This window comes from Bos taurus, chromosome 10, assembly GCF_002263795.3.
Source record: "Bos taurus isolate L1 Dominette 01449 registration number 42190680 breed Hereford chromosome 10, ARS-UCD2.0, whole genome shotgun sequence".
Taxonomy (NCBI): Eukaryota; Metazoa; Chordata; class Mammalia; order Artiodactyla; family Bovidae; genus Bos; species Bos taurus.
The window spans coordinates 15903917-15918207 of record NC_037337.1 but is presented as its reverse complement, the minus strand read 5'-3'; the positions used below and the strand labels follow the sequence as shown (position 1 = coordinate 15918207).

The window sequence follows — 14291 nt, the reverse complement described above, 5'->3', positions numbered from 1 at the left end:
CCAACCAGTAATGCTGAAGAAGCTGAAATTGAACAGTTCTATGAAGACCTACAACACCTTTTAGAACTAACACCCAAAGAAGATGTCCTTTTCATTATAGGGAACTGCAATGCAAAAGTAGGAAGTCAAGAAACACCTGGAGTAACAGGCAAATTCGGCCTTGGAGTACAGAATGAAGCAGGGCAAAGGCTAATAGAGTTTTACCAAGAGAACGCACTGGTCATAGCAAACACCCTCTTCCAACAACACAAGAGACAACTCTACACATGGACATCACCAAATGGTCAACACCAAAATCAGATTGATTATATTCTTTGCAGCCAAAGATGGAGAAGCTCTATACAGTCAGCAAAAACAAGACCGGGAGCTGACTGTGCCTCAGATCATGAACTCCTTATTGCCAAATTCAGACTGAAATTGAAGAAAGTAAGGAAAACCACTAGACCATTCAGGTATGACTTAAATCAAATCCTTTATGATTATACAGTGGAAATGAGAAATAGACTTAAGGGACTAGATCTGATAGATAGAGTGCCTGATGAACTATGGACAGAGGTTCCTGACATTGTACAGAAGACAGGGATCAAGACCATCCCCATGGAAAAAAAATGCAAAAAAAGCAAAATGGCTCTCTGAGGAGGCCTTACAAATAGCTGTGAAAAGAAGAGAAGCAAAAAGCAAAGGAGAAAAGGAAAGATATTCCCATTTGAATGCAGAGTTCCAAAGAATAGCAAGGAGAGATAAGAAAGCCTTCCTCGGAGATCAATGCAAAGAAATAGAGGAAAACAACAGAATGGGAAAGACTAGAGATCTCTTCAACAAAATTAGAGATACCAAGGGAACATTTCATGTAAAGATGGGCTCGATAAAGGACAGAAATGGTATGGACCTAACAGAAGCAGAAGATATTAAGAAGTTGCAAGAATACACAGAAAAACTGTACAAAAAAGAGCTTCACGACCCAGATAATCATGATGGTGTGATCACTCTCCTAGAGCCAGACATCCTGGAATGTGAAGTCAAGTGGGCCTTAAAAAGCATCACTATGAACAAAGTTAGTGGAGGTGATGGAATTCAGTTGAGCTATTTCAAATCCTGAAAGATGATGCTTTGAAAGTGCTGCCCCAAATATGCCAGCAAATTTGGAAAATTCAGCTTTGGAATCAGGACTGGAAACAGTCAGTTTTCATTCCAATCTCAAAGAAAGGCAATGCCAAAGAATGTTCAAACTACCGCACAATTGCACTCATCTCACATGCTAGTAAAGTAATGCTCAAGATTCTCCAAGCCAGGCTTCAGCAATATGTGAACTGTGAAATTCCTGATGTTCAAGGTGGTTTTAGAAAAGGCAGAGGATATCAGAGATCAAATTGCCACCATCCGCTGGATCATGGAAAAAGCAAGAAATTTCCAGAAAAAACATCTATTTCTGCTTTATTGACTATGCCAAAGCCTTTGACTGTGTGGATCACAAGAAACTGTGGAAAATTCTGAAAGAGATGGGAATACCAGACCACATGACCTGTCTCTTGAGAAATCTGTATGCAGGTCAGGAAGCAACAGTTAGAACTGGACATGGAACAACAGACTGGTTCCAAATAGGAAAAGGAGTACGTCAAGGCTGTATATTGTCACCCTGCTTATTTAACTAATATGCAGAGTACATCATGAGAAACGCTGGACTGGAAGAAGCACAAGCTGGAACCAAGATTGCCGGGAGAAATATCAATAACTCAGATATGCAGATGACACCACCCTTATGGCAGAAAGTGAAGAGGAACTAAAAAGCCTCTTGATGAAAGTGAAAGTGGAGAGTGAAAAAGTTGGCTTAAAGCTCAACATTCAGAAAATGAAGATCATGGCATCCAGTCCCATCACTTCATGGCAAATAGATGGGGAAACAGTGGAAACAGTGTCAGACTTTATTTTTCTGGGCTCCAAAATCACTGCAGATGGTGATTGCAGCCATGAAATTAAAAGACGCTTACCCCTTGGAAGGAAAGTTATGACCAACCTAGATAGCATATTAAAAAGCAGAGATGTTACTTTGCCAACAAATGTCCGTCTAGTCAAGGCTATGGTTTTTCCAGTGGTCATGTATGGGTGTGAGAGTTGGACTGTGAAGAAAGCTGAGTGCCGAAGAGTTGATGTTTTTGAACTGTGGTGTTGGAGAAGACTCTTGAGAGTCCCTTGGACTGCAAGGAGATCCAACCAGTCCATCCTAAAGGAGATCAGTCCTGGGTGTTCATTGGAAGGACTGATGCTGAGGCTGAAACTCCAATACTTTGGCCACCTTATGTGAAGAGTTGACTCATTGGAAAAGACCCTGATCCTGGGAGACATTGAGGGCAGGAGGAGAAGGGGGCGACAGAGGATGAGATAGCTGGATGGCATCACCGACTTGATCCACATGAGTCTGGGTGAACTCCGGGAGTTGGTGATGGACAGGGAGGCCTGGTGTGCTGCAATTCATGGGGTCGCAAAGAGTCGGACACGACTGAGAGACTAAACGGAACTGATGGAAGCTGGAAGTCCAAGATCAAAGTTAAGCCATTTTGGTTTCTAGTGAATACTCTCTTCCTATCCTGCAGATGGCTGCCTTGTTACTATGTCCTAATATGGCCTTTCCTCAGCATGTGTAAGAGAGAGATTTTTCTGATTTCTCATCATCAGTCCTTCTCAAACTCTTACAAAATTTTGAGAAGGGAATACTTCCACAGTCATTCTATGAGGCCAAGATTACCTTGAAACCAAAGCCAGATAAGGACCCCACAAGAAATGAAAACTATAGATCAATATCCTTGATGAATACAGGAACAGAAAGTTTCAACATAGTGTCAGCAAACTGAATTAAAAAACACTTAAGGATTATACACCACAACCAAGTGAGATTTATGCCTGTATGCAAGGATGGTTCAACATACGCAAATCGATAAATGCAACACATAGTAATGAAACAAAATATTTTATCACATGATCATCTCAACAGATGCAGAAAAACCATTTGACAAAATACAACATCCTTTCATGATAAAAACCCTTAGCAGATTGGGTACTGAGGGAATATAACTAAACATAATAAAGGTCATACATAGCAAATGCATAGCTAGCATTATACTCAATGGAGAAAGATTGAAAGTTTTCCTTCTAAGATCAGGAATAAGACAAAGATGTCCATTTTCACCATTCTTACTCAATATAGTATTGGAAGCCCTGCTAGAGTAATTAAGACAAAGAAATGACAGGCATCTAAATTGGGAAGATTAAGTAACACTTACCCTTTCAGTAAGTATTACTTGTACAGAAAGGCAGGTGATATGATCTTGTATATAGATAATCCCAAAGACTCTAGCAAAACAACTGTTAAAACTAATCAATGATGTCAGTAAAGTTGCACCATACAACATCAATAAGCAGAAGTCAGTTTTATGTCTATTCACTAAGGATAAAGTAAATGAAAGGAAATAAAAATATCCCTTTCACAATAGCATCAAAACAATAAAATACTTAGGAAAAAATTTAACCAAAGAAGTGAAAGATCTGCACAACAAAAACTGTAAGACTACTGAAAAGAAATAAAAGACACAACAAATAGAAAAATATCTGTACTCATGGATCAGAAGAATTAATATTACTAAAATGGCTACAGATTCAATGCAGTCTCCATCAAAATATCAATAGTATTCTCCACAGAAATAGAAAAAAATCCTAACATTTATAGTGAAGCACAAATGACCCCAAATAGCCAAAGTAATCCTGAGAAAAAAGAACAAAGCTGGCAGTATCACACACTTCCAGGCTTCCTTCAGCTGGTAAAGAATCTGCCTGCAATGTGGGAGACCTGGGCTCGATCCCTGGGTTGGGAAGATTCCCTGGAGAAGGGAACAGCTACCCACTCCAGTATTCTGGCCTGGAGAATTCCATGGACCGTATAGCCCATGGGGTCGCAAAGAGTCAGACATGACTGAGCAACTGTCACTCACTCACACACTTCCTGATTTCCAACTATACTACAAAGCTACAGTAATAAAAACAGTACAGTACTGGCATAAAAACAGACACATATACTAAGAACAGAGCTCAAAACTAACCCCAGCTTACATGGTCAGCTAGTGTTTGACAAGGGAGCCAAAGGCCTCCAATGTAGATAAGACAGTTTCTTCAATAAATGGTATTGAGAAAAACTGGATAAACACATACAGGGCAATGAAATTGGACTGTTATCTTACACCACTCACAAAAAGTGAAGTGAAGTTGCTCAGTCATGTCCACCTCTTTGCGACCCCATGGACTGTAGCCTACAAGGCTCCTCTGTCCATGGAATTTTCCAGGCAAGAGTACTGGAGTGGGTTGCCATTTCCTTCTCCAGGGGACCTTCCCGACCCAGGGATCAAACCCAGGTCTCCTGCACTTCAGGCAGATGCTTTACCATCTGAGCCACCAGGGAAGCCCCTCCACTCACAAAAAAAAAAACTCAAAATGGATTAAAGACCTAAATGTAAGATATGACACTATAAAACTCTTAGAGGAAAACACAGACAGAGCACTCTGACATAAATAGCAGCAACATTTTTACTGTCCTCAGTTCAGTTCAGTTTAGACGCTCAGTCGTGTCCAACTCTTTGCAACCCCATGAATGGCAGCACGCCAAGCCTCCCTGTCCATCACCAACTCCTGGAATTCACTCAAGCTCATCTCCATCGAGTCGGTAATGCCATCCAGCCATCTCATCCTCTGTCGTCCCCTTCTCCTCCTGCCCCCAATCCCTCCCAGCATCAGAGTCTTTTCCAATGAGTCAACATTTCTCATGAGGTGGCCAAAGTACTGGAGCTTCAGCTTTAGCATCATTCCTTCCAAAGAAATCCCAGGGCTGATCTCCTTCAGAATGGACTGGTTGGATCTCCTTGCAGTCCAAGGGACTCTCAAGGGTCTTCTCCAACACCACAGTTCAAAAGCATCAATTCTTTGGCGCTCAGCCTTCTTCACAGTCCAACTTTCACATCCATACATGACTACTGGAAAAACCATAGCCTTGACTAGATGGACCTTTGTTGGCAAAGTAATATCTCTGCTTTTGAATATGCTATCTAGGTTGGTCATCCTTCCAAGGGGTAAGCGTCTTTTAATTTCATGGCTGCAGTCACCATCTGCAGTGATTTTGGAGCCCAAAAAAATAGTCAGGCATTGTTTCCACTGTTTCCCCATCTATTTGCCATGAAGTGATGGGACCAGATGCCATGATCTTCGTTTTCTGAATGTTGAGCTTTAAGCCAACTCTTTCACTCTCCTCTTTCACTTTCATCAAGAAGCTTTTTACTCTCCTAGAGTAATGGAAATAACAACAAAAAAACAATTGGGACCTAATTAAACTGAAAAGCTTTTGCACATCAAAGGAAATCTAGAACAAAACAAAAAGACAACCCACAGAATGGGAGAAAATACTTGCAAATGATTTGACCAACAAGGAATTAATCTCCAAAATTTACTAACAGCTCATGCAGTTCAATATCAAAATAAAAACAAACAACCTAATCAAAAATGGGGAGAATATCTAAATAGACATATGTCCAAAGAAATATACAGATGGCCAAGAAGCACATGAAAAGATGTTCAACATCACTAATTATTAGAGAAATGGAAATCAAAACTACAAAGGGATATCACCTCACATCTGTCAGAATGGCCATTGTCAAATAGTCTACAAACAGTAAATGCCGGCGAGGGCGTGGAGAAAAGAGAACCTTCCTACACTGTTGGTGGAATGTAAATTGGTACAGCCACTATGGAAAACAGTACAGAGGTTCCTTAATAAACTAAAAGTAGAGCTACCATAGGATGCAACAATCCCACTCCTGGGCATATATCCAGAAAAAAACATGATTCAAAGGATACAGGCACCCCAAAGTTCATTGCAGCACTGTTCACAATATCCAAGACATGGAAACAACCTAAATGTCCATTAACAGATGAATGGATAAAGAAGATGTGGCGCAATATAAAATGGACTATTATCAGCCATTACAAAGATGAGCCTGGAAATTAGCATACTAAGTGAAGTAAGTTAGAGAAAGACATATATCGTATAATATCACTTATATGGGAAATCAGTTCAGTTCAGTTCAGTTGCTCAGTCGTGTCCGACTCTTTGTGACCCCATGAATTGCAGCACGCCAGGCCTCCCTGTCCATCACCAACTCCCGGAGTTCTGTACGGGGAATCAAAAAATTGAGAGAGTAAATTGTTAGGTAGATTGATAAGAAGTCCGGGGTCCCCTAGGAGGAAAAAGAGGTCTGGGGCTTTCAAGGAGGAGATAAGCGTCTGGAGTTTTCAAGGAGGAGAAAAAGGATAAACTTTTTTTGTTTTACATTCCTCTGTCTTAGTCACATAAAACGTTTTTTTCTTTGAGTCCAGAGCTGATGTTTACACAACAAAACATCTCAGCTTAAACTCTGAACTAAGGATTCTATAAAAACAATGTATCCTGCTTGAGGACATGTTTCTCCTTCTTGAGAACCTTCTCAGTTCAGTTCAGTAGCTCAGTAGTTCAGTAGCTTTGTGACTCCATGAATCGCAGCATGCCAAGCCTCCCTGTCCATCACCAACTCCCGGAGTTCACCCAAACTCATGTGCATCAAGTCAGTGATGCCATCCAGCCATCTCATCCTCTGTCGTCCCCTTCTCCTCCTGCCCCCAATCCCTCCCAGCATCAGAGTCTTTTCCAATGAGTCAACTCTTCACATGAGGTGGCCAAAGTACTGGAGTTTCAGCCTCAGCATCAGTCCTTCCAATGAACACCCAGGACTAATCTCCTTTAGAATGGACTGGTTGGATCTCCTTGCAGTCCAAGGGACTCTCAAGAGTCTTCTCCAACACCACAGTTCAAAAGCATCAATTCTTCGGCGCTCAGCTTTCTTCACAGTCCAACTCTCACATCCATACATGACCACTGGAAAACCCATAGCCTTGACTAGACGGACCTTTGTTGGCAAAGTAATGTCTCTGCTTTTTAATATGCTATCTAGGTTGGTCATAACTTTCCTTCCAAGGGGTAAGCGTCTTTTAATTTCATGGCTGCAGTCACCATCTGCAGTGATTTTGGAGCCCCCCAAAATAAAGTCTGACACTGTTTCCACTGTTTCCCCATCTATTTGCCATGAAGTGATGGGACCAGATGCCATGATCTTAGTTTTCTGAATGTTGAATTTTAAGCCAACTTTTTCACTCTCTTCTTTCACCTTCATCAAGAGGCTTTTTAGTTCTTCTTCACTTTCTGCCATAAGGGTGATGTCATCTGCATATCTGAAGTTATTGATATTTCTCCTGGCAATCTTGATTCCAGTTTGTGCTTCCTCCAGCCCAGCGTTTCTCATAATGTACTCTGCGTATAAGTTAAATAAGCAGGGTGACGATATACAGCCATGACGTACTCCTTCCCTATTTGGAACCAGTCTGTTGTTCCAAATAGGGTCTGGTAAGATCTTTCTATTGTTGATCCTAATCTTGTTAATTTAAGATGCATATTGTGGGAGTCGGTCTGGTAAAAGTATATGAGGCCTTGCTAAGAAGAGCGAGGGGTGCACTCTATGCCGCCTTCCGATGTCTGTCAGAAGCATTCTCGGTCCTTTTTCACTGTAATAAAACTTCTGCCATACCGGAGCCCTGAGTGGTCAAGCCTGGTCTCTGATCCTCAAGCTAAATTTTCTTCTTTGGACATCAGGAATCTGACCCCATTCACTGTAAGCTATCAAAATTATACAAGTGAATCTAATTTATAAAACAGACTCAGAGACTTAGAAAGCAAACCTATGGTTACCAAAGGTTAACCAAAGGGGAAAGATAAATTGGGAGACTGGGATTGACATACACATACCACAATATTAAAAATAGATAACCAAAACAAGCACTAAAGCAAAATAGATAACCTCCAAGGACCTACCCTATAGCACAGGGAACTCTGCTCAGTATTCTGTAAAAACCTAAATGGGAAAAAATTTGAAAAAGAATAGATACATGTATAAGTATTACTGAATCACTTTGCAAACACCTGAAACTAATGTGATATTATTCATCAACTATACTCTACCCCGGAGAAGGCAATGGCACCCCACTCCAGTACTCTTGCCTGGAAAATCCCGTGGATGGAGGACCCTGGTAGGCTGCAGTCCATGGGGTCGCTAGAGTCGGACACGACTGAGCGACTTCACTTTCACTTTTCACTTTCATGCATTGGAGAAGGAAATGGCAACCCACTCCAGTGTTCTTTCGTGGAGAATCCCAGGGATGGGAAGCCTGGTTGGCTGCCGTCTATGGGGTCACACAGAGTCAGACACGACTGAAGCGACGCAGCAGCAGCAGCAGCAGCATACTCTACCCAAGCACCCCTGAAGAAGGACAGCCCCCTTCCCAGGCTGATTTAAGGGGATTGATCGAATCAAAGGCAGTCACATGATTTAAGGGGGCTTTTTTTTTTTTTTTTTTTTTTAAGGTTTGTCAGGAGACTAAGAACACCTGTGGCCACAGATTTTGCACGAATTCACAGTCGAGCACTCAACAGTGCAGTGATGAACAGGCCCACGCCACCCGGCAGACTACAGCCGTTTCTGAGCTCAAGACTCTTAAAATGTCAGAGCAACTTTCCCCAGGAAAGAGGACAGACAAGTTGTGAAAAAGATCTTTCTTTTCAAAAAAGCCTGGGCAAAAAGTGGCTGCAGGCTGCAGGAAGTGCCCCATCTGCAACCAAGAGTCCAGAGACAACAGCTGCAGTGACGAAGAGAACACTGTGGTTCGCCTGGAAAAGAAGCAAGCTCCCCACAGTCCCATGATACAGAAGGCCCGTGGCAGTGGTAGACAGAGGTGGCATACGGTGACCAGAGTAGCGAGGAGGAGGAGAACAAGCCCAAGTGTCTGGGCGTGGTCTACAAGTCCACTCGCCCAGCGAAACCCATAGGGCCAGAGGATATGGGGGCCACTGCTGTCCATGCTAGACACAGAGAAGGAGCATGATGCACAAACCATCTTTGAGCACAGCCAGAAGATCCAGGAGGAGCTGAGGGGCAAGGAAGATGATCTTCTGGGTGGTTTAATCTAATAATCATTAGATCTAATAAGATCTAATAGTTAATAATTGCCAGAAATACATGAAGCCCAAGGATACATCTATGGGCACTGCTTCCTCCTGAATGGTGAGGAAGGGCCCCATCCGAGCTCCCCAGCATCTCCATGTGCTGGGATTACCAGCTCGACATTTGTTAAGGACTACGAGGAGATTGGTTTTTGCAGCTTCGCAGACTGCTGTAAATTCCTCCATGACCGTTCAGATCATAAGCATGGGTGGCAGATTGAACACGAACTTGATGAGCATCTCTGTGGCGTCTAAGAGGGCAAAAACTACGAAGTGGGAAGCGACCAGGAGGAAATACCATTCAAGTGTTTCCTCTGTCACCAGACCTTCCAAAACCCAGTTATCACCAATTGCAGGCATTATTCTGTGAGCTCTGCATGCTGCAGCTTTCTCACACCACCCCTCGCTGCTATATCTGTGACCAGCAGACCAATGGCGTCCAGAGAAAGAATGGATTATTAAACTGGAGAAACATTGAGCTGCAGAAGGGGATGGTGCTTCTGATTTCCCAGAAGACCCTGATGAGAGTCCAATTCCCATTACTTAAAATTTCCCATTAGTCTCAAATCTCAAATGTTTTGTTATTTAGGAAATCTTAAGAAAAAGAAGAAGACCCATTGACTTAATGCGGTACAGGAGAATTAAGAAAGCAGAATGACTTAATGGGTGTCTGGAGAGTTAAGAAGGCAGACGGATTTAATGGAGGTCAGGAAACCTAAGGGGTTTGATTGGTAAAATGGATGCCAGGAGATTTAAGAAGGATGATTGATTTAGTGGGGGTCAGGATATTTAATGGAGCTGATTTAATCAACGGGAGTCACATGTTTTAGGGGCTGGTGTAATATGTAGGTGTCACATGACACAAGCATGTTGATCAAATCAGTGAGGGTTACCTGTTTATGGGGACTGATTTAACAATAGGAGCCGTGTGACCTAGCAGCTGATTGAATCAGCCCAAGGGGACAGCACCTACATAAAAACTGTGTATATGTGTCCACAAAGGCACTTTGTGTAACAATAAATATACACAGCTGTGTACGTACTGTGTGTCCAGAAAGGCACTTTGGGTACACAATGCCTATGCACAAGTGTACCAGAAGGGGTGCACGTGGGGAGCCCAAACCCACCCCCACAGGCAACAGCACCCTCCCTAACCTCTCATCATTATTTCTGGTATTTCTGGTTTTTGCTACTACAAACAAGGAAGCAATATTATTGCTGCCTAACACATCATCCCAAAATTTTGCAACTAAAAAAAAAATTTTGTGACTTAAAAATAAATATTTAACACGGCTCACAGTTTTTGCCAGACAGGAATTTGGGAGCTGCGTGGCTGGATGGCTTCTGGCTTCGTGGTTTTCATTGGGTTGCAGTCAGAATGTTGGCTGGGGCTACAATCACTGAGGTTTGACTGTGCTGGAGGGTTCACTGCCTCCAGGGCTGGCAAGTGGGCGATGTCTGATGGTGCCATGCCATGCTAAGGTGCTTAGCATGTTGTGTCTGACTCTCTATGACACTATGGACTGCAGCCTGCCAGGCTCCTCTGCCCATGGGATTCTTCAGACAAGAATACTGGAGGGGGTTGCTGGCTGGCTGATGGTGGAGAGCCCTAATTCCTAGCTCCCTAAGTGGCCCTCTCCATGAGGTTGATTGAGGGTCCTCACAACATGGGGGCAGGTTTCCCCCAGAGTGAGTTATTCGAGAGAGAACAGCAACAGCATGCATTTTAAGACCTAGCCTCGTAAGTCACACATTGTCATCTCTGCCTCATTCTGTTCATTAGAAGTCAGTCACTGAGTCCAGCCATTTGAAGGGAGGAGCGTCAAAGAGTTTGCAAACTTGTTTGAAAGCCATCAGTACTACCCTTTTATATAATCTTTATGTACTTGTGTGAACACATCCTTGTAATAGATTTTCTGAACTAGAATTACTGGATCAAGTGACATGTTCACTTTTAATTTTGATAATTCCTCTACGTGTCTAAAGCTGCCCAACAAGTCTTTGCTCTGTTATTTGTTTTAGCAATGAATCTCCCGGGTGCTATCTAGGCACAGCTTGAGAAGGTGTTTCCCACGCTCCCTTGCTACAGACAAGGGAGACAGGTAACTAACTTCTGGCCGGTGGGACGTATTGTGTGAGATTTCTGAGTCATGCTTTTAAAAGAAGCCGTTGGCCTATTTCCTCTTTCCCTGTAGAGGATGCTGCTTGGAGAGCAGATGTGGTGGTGGTGGGAACCAGCTTGCACCAGGTGATGAAGACGGTACCTTTGGGGATGATGGAATTATGTATAGAAAGAATCTGGACCTCTAGATAATCTCAAGGAGCCAAGCTACCCTTCTTCTCAGGGCATCTTGCCAGCTTAGACTTTTGTATGAAAGAAAAATAAAATTTCTATTTTAAGCCACTGTTGTTTGCTGGTGATTTGCCTTCTAAAGAGGCTTCACCCACAGCATATGCATATCCATTCCCCCATCCTTGCCCACACACAATATTCTCAATCTTTAAAAATTTACCACTCTGATGGACTCCCCCTTCACTTACAACTTCATCATCCCCCTCCTTTGCAGCTGAACCAAATGCTAGGAATAAAGGGAGGGACGCTGACCAGAAAGCCTACCACAGTCAGGTTAATAGAAAACACAAAGGCAAAATGTTGCTGTCGAGCAAAGGAAACTATAAGCAAGGTGAGAATACAACCCTCAGAATGGGAGAAAATAATAGCAAATGAAACAACTGACAAAAGGATTAATTTCCAAAATATACAAGCAGCTCATACAACTCAATACCAGAAAAACAAACAACCCAATTAAAAAGTGGGAAAAAGACCCAAACAGACATTTCTCCAAAGAACACATACAGATGGCTAACAAACACATGAAAAGATGCTCAACCTTGCTCATTATTAAAGAAATGCAAATCAAAACTACAATGAGATATCACCTCACATCAGTCAAAATGGCCATCATCAAAGAGTCTACAAACAATAAATGCTGGAGAGGGTGTGGAAAAAAGGACATGCTCTTGCACTCTTGGTAGGAATGTAAATTGATACAGCCACTTTGGAAGACAGTATGGAGATTCCTTAAAAAACTAGGAATAAAACACCATACGACCGAGCAATCCCACTCCTAGGCATACACCCTGAGGAAACCAAAATTGAAAAAAAATACATGTATCCCGTTGTTCATTGCAGCACTATTTACAATGGCTGGAACAAGGAAGCAACCTAGATGCCCGTGGACAGATAAATGGATAAAGAAGCTGTGGTACATATACACAATGGAATATTACTCAGCCATAAAAAGGAACACCTTTGAGTCAGTTCTAATGAGGTGGATGAACCTAGAAACTATTATACAGAGTAAAGTAAGTAGAAAGAGAAAGATAAATATCATATTATAACGCATATATACAGAATCTATAAAAATGGTACTGAAGAATTTACTTACAAGGCAGCAATGGAGAAACAGACATAGAGAATAGACCTATGGACATGGGGAGAGGGGAGGAGAGGGTGAGATGTATGGAATGAGTAACAAGGAAACTTATATTACCATATGTAAAATGGATAACCAACGGGAATTTGCTGTATGGCTCAGGAAACTCAAACAGGGGCTCTGTATCAACCTGGAGGGGTGGGATGGGGAGGGAGATGGGAGGGAGGCTCCAGAGGGAGGGGATATATGTACATCTATGGCTGATTCATGTTGAGGTTTGACAGAAAACAACAAAATTGTGTAAAGCAATTATCCTTCAATTAAAAAAAAAAAAATGTCGCTGTCAAGAAAGGTCCTCTTACAACTCTAAAGTACATGTCCATCACCGAAAGAGCCTCTGCAGAGATGCTGTGCCTGCCCTCAAAGGCATGACAGCTGAACTGGGGACAGCAAATATCTGAAAAGAAACAACCAGCAGGGCAAAGTGGAAGGGTCTGGCTGTCCAGTTATGGGGGCTACCCAGGGACCTGGAGCAAAGACGGAGGACATTAGCCTCCCCAAGGCACGGTTCACGAGTTTCTCATGCTACTCTGGCCAGAAGTGGGGCGGAGGGAGTGGCTTACCTGGGAGAAAGCTACAGCAAATGGCGAACGGCAGGGGTGCCGGTGTTAGAGAGTCCATGCCGCATTCCACCTCCACCACACTTCACTCTGTGGACAGAGGACGCACCGAGTGCCTCCTGGAGCCGGACACTGCGGGCAGTGCTGGGAGTCCCGTGGGAAACTGCAGTACCCAGAGCTTCCCTTCAGGGCGCTAAGACGGACAAGTCAAGGCTGGGCCACCGTGTCCTCACCTGCAGAGAGGGGCATCTGCTGGGAAGACAGAACGGAATAACACGTGCTTGGGTTGGTGCCCACGGCCCTAGGTAGCGAAAGCTCAGTGCAGGCAGCTGCAATGATTAAGAAAAGCCATGAAATATCATGATATCACTTATATGTGGAATCTAAAAAAAGGATACAAGTGAACTCATTTACAAAACAGAAATAGATTCACAAACAAAAAACGAATTTATGCTTACCAAAGGGGAAAGCAGGGGGAGGGATAAATTAGGAGTTTGGGATTAATATATACACACTTTTATATATAAAATAGTTAACCAACAAGGACCTATTACATAGTGCAGAGAACTATACTCAATGTTTTGTAATAACCTATAGGGAAAATAATATGTGTGTGTGCATCTCAATCACCTTGCATACACCTGAAGATAACACAACATTGTAAAACAACTAGAACCCCCAAATTTCTTCTATGTGCCCTTTTGTTCCCTCACTGGTGACTCCTTCAAACATTGGGTTAATGCCCATCCCTGCCTAGGGGGAAAAAACGCAGATTCCTGCTTTTGTAAAAGAGCGTTCTCCTTGAGAAACAGCTGATGTAGTTTTACGCCCTGATTCTGTTTCGTTAACACTTTAGTGGGGGACATACTGTGTTTGATTAAACCAGAGGAATGAAAGTCTAATTGCGAAATTTTAGGCATCAGTCAAGCTAACTGCGGACACCTGGCCCAGTTGGAGGTGCTTCACTGATGCTGTTGAAACCATAACTTTTAGGAACTGGCCCCAGCCTCTTCTCCTCCCCTCCCCTCCTCTCTCTTCTGTTCTCCTTCTCTCCTCCGTCTCCTGTCTTTTTCTTGCCTAAACAGCCATCCAAATCCCTGATGACTCAGTGTG

The 14291-nt window shown here is 42.9% G+C and overlaps 1 pseudogene; it reads left to right on the top strand.

Moving 5' to 3' along the window:
- Nucleotides 1-8620: 8620 nt before the first annotated feature.
- On the top strand, nucleotides 8621-9668 carry LOC784803 (E3 ubiquitin-protein ligase RNF113A-like; annotated as a pseudogene).
- The last annotated feature ends 4623 nt before the right edge of the window (nucleotides 9669-14291 follow it).